Source organism: Carica papaya, chromosome 5 (genome assembly GCF_054855325.1).
Source record: "Carica papaya isolate Zhongbai chromosome 5, ASM5485532v1, whole genome shotgun sequence".
NCBI lineage: Eukaryota > Viridiplantae > Streptophyta > Magnoliopsida > Brassicales > Caricaceae > Carica > Carica papaya.
Window position 1 is genome coordinate 25,813,819 of NC_142313.1, and position 9,511 is coordinate 25,823,329.

The window sequence follows — 9,511 nt, forward strand, 5'->3', positions numbered from 1 at the left end:
TCAACTGTCTGGACCCATAGGTTATGACTTTCCCATGCTCCATTAAAACACAACCCAGGCCTAGATAGGAGGCATCACTGTAAACTGTATATCTCCCCAATCCACTCGGTAAGGCCAGCACAGGTGCAGTAGTCAGCCACTTCTTTAGTTCTGAAAAACTTCTTTCATAGTCCTCATTCCACTCAAACTTGACATTCTTCTTTGTGAGTCAGGTCAGGAGAGTAGCTAGACTAGAAAATCCTTCAATAAACCTACAGTAAAAGTCTGCCATTCCTAGAAAGCTACAGATCTCCTTAACTGATGTCAATTTCTCCCAGCCGAGCACCGCTTCAACCTTTTCAGGGTTCACTGATACTCCATCCTTTGATATGATGTGTCCCAAGAAGGTGGTATGCTCAAGCCAAAATCCACACTTACTCAACTTTGCATACAGCTTCTTTTCTATGAGAACCTGTAAAACCTGAGCTCGATGGTGAGCATGTTCCTCTCTTCTTTTTGAATAAACCAGGATGTCATCGATGAACACGATAAAAAATTGATCCAAGAATTGTCTGAAGACCCTGTTCATCAGATCCATGAAGATGGCTGGGGCATTGGTTAGCCCAAATGGCATGACCAGGAACTCATAGTATCCATACCTGGTTCGAAAGGATGTCTTGGGGATGTCTTCTGTCCTGATTTTCACCTGATGGTAACCTAAATGCAGGTCTATTTTGGAGAAGACCTGCGCACCCTGCAACTGATCGAAGACGCCATCAATCCTGGGAAGGGGATATTTGTTTTTGATTGTAACTCTGTTCAACCCTTTGTAATCAATACATAACTTCAACGTTCCATCTCCTTTTCTGGCAAAAGTGACTCCAGAACCCCAAGGAGACACACTATGTCTGATAAAGCCACTGTCCTGCAATTCAGTGATTTATTTCTCAGTTCCTCCATCTCAACGCCGCTCATGCGTTAAGGACCAACCGAAATAGGCTGGGTGCCTAGCTGTAGGTCTATGGTGAATTTGACTTCTCTGTCCACTGGCAGTCTATGTAGTTCATCCAAAAACACATATGGAAATGCTGTGTGATCTCTGGGCAGAGGCCCCACTCGAACCTCATAGCCTTCCTACCTTCATCCAACAACGTCTCAGGGGAATCTCAGCCCAATTCCAGAAACTTACGAGAGTATTCTGACACAGTCATGTTCCCCTAGACAAACTGGACAAACTCCATCTCCTTCAGATGTCGGAGATGCTCTGGGAGGTACTCTGCATGAAAGGCTGCTACGAACTATTCCCAAGTAACTGGAACAGGATGGGTGGTCTGTTTGAGTTCCCACTAGCGGTCTTCTTCTCCCACTAACATGTAGGTAGCACGGGTGACCTTCTGCTCAGAAGACACCCCTAGGGTCTTGAAGGCTTTCTCTATCTCTGCCAACCAGTACTCAATATCTTCAAAAGTAGATGGGTTTAGTCTCTTGTATCTCTCTATATAGCTTGGGTCAATCGTGGGAGGAACTGGGTCCCGTGGAAGAGGGACTTGGCCAGGCTGAGGATAGACTGGGGGACCCTATGGTGGTACTTACTGATATGGCGGGGGTACCAGATTATACTATGGCGGTGCCGGGCGGTTCTATGGCTAGGGCACCGGATCATACTACGGTGGTGCCAGGTGGTACTATGGAGGAGCAGGGTCGTACCAGGGTGGCTCAGGATCCTCTCGCTGCAGTGGTGGCTTAACCTGTAAGAGCAGGGGAGGGTCCGGTAGCAAACTCCTCTCCTCTCGACCCTGCTGGGCAGCAATGAGTCTCTCCAGCATCTCAAGTATCCGATCAACATCTTCCCTAAGTGAACCATCCCAAGCTGCTCAGTTTAATGGGGGTCTTCCTCTCCTCATCTCTTTATACCTTCATTTCACAAGGAAGGGTTGAGTGATAATTCATTGGTTTGGTGTTTCTCTAAGTATCATTGTGTAAGGGACGGGTCCGAGGAACGCGGCTCTGATACAAACTGTAATGACCCCGAAAATTCAAAAGGAAATATATAATAATTTAAGTGCAGAAGCGAAATAAAAGGTTATAGTTTACATCCCTTACACAATAACTTAAAAGTACTAAACAAACATTACAAAATGAATTCTCTGAAAGAAACACGAGAAATGAGAAAAGTAAAGGAAAATGTAAAGTATCTAGCATCTACTCTCAATCTTCTTGCGGATCGGGCTCTAGAACAAGGTCCTCTTGATCTGAAATGGTTAAATAAAGAATGAACTACACTAACCTAGTAAGGATATCATACTATATCACCGGTACATAAGCCGATAATGATAACAATATAAAAGACATAGAGAAGGTAATTAACTTTCCATGATACTTCTTCTTTGCATCAATCGAGAGAACTAACTAATTATTGAAGAACAATTACAATGTGATAAGAACATAAATGTGTAAAATTGATTATTTTATGGAGTATGTGAAAAATGTCAGTATGACATCTCGATGCCTTATCTATTAAACAAAATTTTCTTTTTTAAATATGCTATCTATTATATTTGAACTTTTACTATAAAATTTTATTATTTTAATAATTATAACCGTACTGCATGCAGATGCTTAAATCGATACCAAAGAGGCAGTGAGGACACCCCTATCTCTAAGAAAGGGGAATTATAGTTATATCAGTAAATGGTAAATGGTAAAAAGTTCAGTATCCATCCAATCTAAGAGTAGGGTTCCTATAAATAAACAGTAAGTAGTGACAACAGTCATAACAGTAATTCCGGTCATACCCCTCCTGAGTACTGAATAAACGTATGTATTAAATATTTTAGTTATTAAATTTTGATTTGTTCTTTTTATTCTTTCTTAATTATTCATCTAGAGTCCATCTTTTATCCATAATTCCCTCAATTAACTTTTTTTTTCTAGAGCTTTATTATTTTATTTCATTTTGATAATTTATTTCTTTTATTTATTTTTATTGTGATATATATATATTTTTAATTTTGTTTTGATAATTTACTTCTTTTATTTACTTTATTCTACTTTTCTTGGTTGATTTTTTTCAATTATTTAAAACTGGTATATTTTCTTCATTTTCTAGATTTAATTTATTTTTAATTTCTTTTTTTTTTCTAATTTTGTTCTTTGTAGAAAACTAACCCGCAAGGAGATATATATATATTTTTCCAAAATCGTACCTTCCCTTCTCGTATATGTTTTTCCATCTTACTGTCTTTTAATAAACAGTTTATCAAATGCAAGTATAAATAAAAATCCATCAAAATTACAGATTTTAAACCAAATGGACACATGACACACACACACACACATTCATTCAATCCTAAAACCACAATAGTTTGAAAACTAAATTTATTCATAATGCTTCTATAAAACACCATTGCATGCATAAAATATATTACTATAGGTCTTACCTTTCTGAAGAATTTAAAATCAATCTACATGCGCGAACAAATCAACTTCAGGTTATCAGAAAACACAGACGGGTTGCCTGAACTGTCAACAACGGCTTACAATTTGTTTTTGTCAAACCAGTGATTTCTAGAAGTAGATTTGTCACTGAAGTTTGGATTAAATGAAGCTAGACCCTTATAAAAACATAAATGAACCTTAAAAGAATAATAAATTTAAGAATTGAAATTAGAAAAAGGAGAGGAAGGCTAACATACTTGCACTATTTGAAAGTGCAGTAGAAACAGAGCCTGGTTATGCTTGATTTATTTCTATTTTGGAAAGGGAGTAGGTGATAAGCATTTCTACTTCATGCTCCTCAAACTTGTACCCTAATATCTTCTTAAACTTAATCTTGTATGGATCATGAACAAACATATCAAATTCGTTCTTCAAATGAAGCTCCTCGTGAGATTTGTGAGGGAATTGGAGTCATTTAGCTGTAGTAATAATTTTAATTTTATCCATATAGTTAATTATTTATCATAACAAAAACCATCCATGAAAAACATATCTTATATAAAATTAGTGGAAAAGGATTTTGGTATGGATGGCTCAAGTGAAGCCTTACCAAGTGGGAACGAGTTCAACATGGTCTTAGGTCCCATAAGATTTTGCTGGTACATATCTTTTCCAAAGCTTTCTCCTTTAAACCTTATGACCTGAGATTTAGACTGCAGAAAATATTAACATCGAACATCTAGATTTTATGTGTGCCTGAAGATTAAGAAGAATGGAAAGAAACTTATATTTTTTTCTTTCTTTGAATGAATGGAGGTTAAGTGCATACCCTCGAGTTTAATATATAATAAATAACTTGAGAGATTATGCAGGCTTTGAAAATCTAACTTTTTGCTATACTTCTTTGTTGCACCAGTCAAAAAGACTAAATTTAATTAAAGAACAATTGAATTGTGATGGGATGATAAATGCGATTGAGTGTTTTATATAGGCCGTGGAAAATTTAGATTTTATTATACTTAAACTTATAAAATTTTTAAACTTAAATAAAGAATCTATGGCTATTTGGAAAGTGGCTTTAATTTTTTTAAATCTTTAATTTAAATGAATAATTCATCGCTATTTAAGACGCAATTTTATTATATTTATGTGATATTTAACTTAATATACATAAAATAATTAAAAATATTGATTTAATTAATTTTATTGTCGCCAACTGTATTAAAATTAAAATTAAAATTTTAATCCATATGCGAAAGAACTTATTCGTCATTTATTTTTTTAAAAGTTAAAAAAGGCAATTTTATTGAGATAATAATTGATCATTATCACCATGCATAAGGAAAAAAGTCACGTTATACAAAAATATCGACTGTATCTTACAATAATGTTATTAGTTATTTTAATGCATTATCTCTACTGTAAATTACATATTTATATAATAATATATAAAGATTGGTTAGTAATTGACCTCAAAGACTTGATCTAATTGGTAATGAAAATTTTAAAATACCCTTTAACATCCTACTCAAAGTCTAGCGTGATATAAAATTATAATTTGATAATGATAACAATGTAAAATACATAGAGAAGGTAACCAACTTGACACGATACTCCTTATTTGTATCAATCAAGGGGATTTACTAATTGTTGAAGAACAATTACAATGTTAGAAGAGAATAAATGTGTAGGGTTGATTATTTTGTGTAGATTGTTAAAAACGTAAGTTTGATTTTATACTATAACTTACAAAATTTTTGAACTTAAATAAAGAATCATAAACTATTTAAATAAAGTAAATAAAGATTTATGCCTATATAATATGTTATTTTTTAACTAAAGAATCAATGGCTATTTGAGACTTGATATTATTACACTTATTAGATATTTTATATGATTTATATAAAATTCTTATGAACATTAATGTTATTAGTTCAATGTCTACCATTATAGTACAAATGAGTCACTTCAAATAAAATTTACCGTTGAATTTAATTTTTATACGGAAGAACTTATTAGCCATTTACTTCAAAAAATAGGAAACAATTTTGTTAAAATAATGTTAAAAATTTATATAGTTTTACAACTTTTTGTTTACAATTTTTAAAAGATGACTTTTATGGAAATTTAGAATTCTGGATGAAAATGGTGAGTGCTATTGGAACAGTGAAGCTAAAAAGTTAAAGTGAAGGAAGAAAAAAGAGATAGATGGAAATAGCTTTGAATATTTTCTGCTTACTATTTTTTAATTTCATAATTTTTATCTTTAGAAGACCAATTTAATGATAATGGTTAACCAAGTTTATTCTCTTTGTATTTCTTTACCATACTGTAAATATGTATATATAGTTATTACTTTATTAAAATTAGATAATTAAGTATTAAGTGCTTCAGAATATAAATAAATTTGTTGATCATAGAAGTATGACACCATAAAGGTTTGTTAAAAAATTATACAAACAAAACTTAGAGGATCACAATAACTTAATAATTATTTTATTTCAAATTAGTGATTTAAGAATAAAAAGTAAATAATAAAAATTAGCTAATTTTTGAAATTTAAAGCTACAGATATTTCACATTTTTTATTTACACATATGTCTGATAAAGTTGAATTCATTTTTTCGATTTTGTCATAATATTATTGTATAAGAGAACTTAATCAAAATTCTTACAAGATATTAAAATTCTAATTTAGTAGAAATTTGTGATATGCAACTAGATATTTTTAGTCTTCAAATGCGTTTGTTATTTTCCGAGAAACAATAGTTTATTAAACAGTTGAATATTTTTTCTAATATTCAAAAGTCTTGCCTTCATGAAAATGTGATTATTAATTCTTTTTTTTTTGTTAAGTATGAATGCTTGATGAACATACTAAATTTTTTATTTCATCCCTAAATTCTCATTATTCTTTTCATTGATTGTGTGGTTTTGATCAATTAATGTGATATATTTTTTATTTCTTTTAAAAAATTTACCATACTTTACAATAATGTGATTAGTTATTTTTTATGTAATATTTTAATTTAAATCATATATTTATATACCAATATATAAAAATCGGTTAAAATTTAATATCGAAAACACGATATAATTGTTAATGAAAATTTAAAAATACCATTAACATCCTACACAATGTAATATAAAAAATATAAGTCGATAATGAATATATTTTAAACTGCAAACTAAAGGATTATATGGTCACAACATTTAACACCTTGTAAGTCTTTTAAATAATTGTATACTCATACAAACTTTACTTTATAATATTAACTTAACTTATTACTTATTTTACAAGTTTAGTTAATGTCATGCATTTGTAAGCTTTTTTATTACTTTTAACTTATTATCAACCTTTTACGAAATTTTAAAAGGTAATTATCCATTGAAAAATTATTCCACCATGTGATCTATTAGAGGTTAAAAATGAAAATTTCATCCTCCTTGGAAGTTTTTCTATTCAAGTAATTAATTTGTTCTCTCTTCCTCTTAGCTTACAGTCAACATTTTTTTTCCTCACATTTTTTTGTCTCTTCATTTTAAGCTCAATTTTGAGTCTTAAAACTAATTTTTTGCCTTAATTTTTTTCTCACATTATGTATAAATGGATGTATATAAATATATGTATATATATATATATAAGATGAAATTATCAATTAATATTAAGTAAGTGGGATTGGTGGCATAAAAGTGCAATTATCAATTCAATGTGTACTATTCCAAATAAATTGCTATTAAGATACTAATTACTTCTATAATATTGTGACTTACTTTGCTTGTTTGAGTATCTATCATTTGTCACACGACCGTTAAAGGTACAAGGAATATGTATAAGATCTCTTATTTGTGTAGAAGTAAAAAATCATTAAAATTTTCATTTGTCCCACGACTTTTATAGGAAGAAAGAATACCTACAAGATCTCCTATTTTTATAGAAGTCTAAAATCAAATACTACAAGCTAGCTGTAAACCTAAACAACAAATCAAGGCTCATTGGTGGAAAGCACATGTGATTTATCTACGTACATTTACAAGACAATTATTATGAATTAGGGAAACTATGAGTAAATACTGAATCAGTGGAGGTTGTAGAAGGTAAGAGTAATGTTAGTTAAATCAAATTTGGTTATCAGTTGAATATATTTTAGAAATGATCAGATATGAAGGGGTTGAGTTGGGATAACTAAATAGGATAGTTGAGTGAGGATAGAGCATGAACGGATACCGAAAAGTGGAGAAGGAAGAGAACGAGTAGGTTATGTTACAGAGAAATCGAGGAAAAAGGAAATGGCAGGGGTGGATCCAACATAAAGACAAGAGAGAAAAAAACTTTGCTATCTTTATATAGAAATTGAGTAAGAGAAAAAGGTAAAAGAGAAAAGAAAGCCATTGGACCCTAATAGAGGAGAACTGATGAAGAGGGATAGCAAATAGATAGAATGTATAAGAGTTTAGTGTGAGGAAATCTGATCGGGCATGTAGGGGAACTGAGCATAAGTTGGGGAAATAGAACCTAAATAATATGTTGGCTATTTCTGGTGTACAAGATGACTTCGTGTGAGTGTGTAGTTGACTAACGATCGGGATATGCTGGATAAATAAATGTATTGTATGCTGGCTAATATTTGTTGTGATGACACCTGATATACATGTTGCGTGTGTTCATAAAATTGATGTGAGTGGCCTGGTAAAGGTCGTTTATTTTGCATTATGTTTTGATTCTCTAATGACATCTAATTAAGTAGTAATGTAAGGTAAGAAGGGGATCACCAGAAGATCAGTAGGTCTAATGCAATATGTTATGGATGATACTCAATACTATTACCTTATCTGCCAATCTATCTGTAGATTATGAGCCAACTAAGTATGGATTTTCATATGAGAAAGGAAAATTGATGTTTAGGCATATTGTTGTAAAAGGAATGGGTTAGGTATGGGAAGGGTGTAAGGGTTCGGAAATGCCAAAAGAGCCATATGGCTGCTGAATGTGGGAGTAAACAGGGAATTTAACTTGTTGTATTGAGAGAATATTGTGTTGACAAAAAATAGAGAAAACTCCTACCTATTTAAGGAGTCAATCTTGGTAAACAAGAGGTAGGAAACATAGGGATTAGGTGTTAGGAAGTGCTGAGGTGCATGTGGGTTGAACTGAAAGGAAGATCCTAGTGGTGAAGTTTTGAAAACCTAGCAGAAAGAAAGGTCAGCAGCTTTTATGGGTGGGAGAGCATAGAGAGAGATTCTGTGATGTTCCACAAGCATCGTAGAGAAAGGCGGTGGGTTGTTTGAGAGAAAGAGGAATAAGAATGATTCTTTAAAAATCTGGAGGTATAATAGAAAAAGAGAAAACACTATTTTGGAGTAAGAGATTCTTGAGAAGGATTTTGGTCTAGGAATTATACTGATTTCAATATGTTGTTTTATATTTTAAATTTGATTTATTGGGCATGTGTAGGCTCATTACATGTTTATTTATAGATACAGTGAATCAGGAATCAGAACAAGAATTACCACTGGTAGATCCTAACACTTGGAGAAGGCGGAGGATTTCGAGGGAGACTAAGCAGAAAACTAAACCCATATTATACATATACACACCAGCCTTAATCAACATTCATGTAATAAGAATACTCTATTTCGTGTCAAATTAATATATAATACACCGGTAGTATGCCTAGAAGTATACTGAAGGAATCAGATGAATTTATGTTTAGACATATATTGGAAATGAAATTCTAGTTGCTTTATGTTGAGAAGTGATGTTATAAAATCAATTAGTATGACAGGTTGCATTGATGAGTCATCTAAATTATTATGGGGCATTATAGTATGGATGTTGATTACCTTAAGTTGAATGATTATGTTTTTAAGATACAATATTAGGTAGAAACAGGTTGTAATAACACTCTAACCATTTGGACCTTGGGGTGTTACAAGGAAGCATTTGTACCAACAAAATCTTACGGGACCTAAGACAATGTTGCACTCGTTTTCACTCAGTAAGGCTTCACTTCGGCAATCTGTACCAACATCATTTTCCATGGTAGATGTGTTCTTCTTCGGTGGTTTTCTTTATGATAAATTACTAACTATA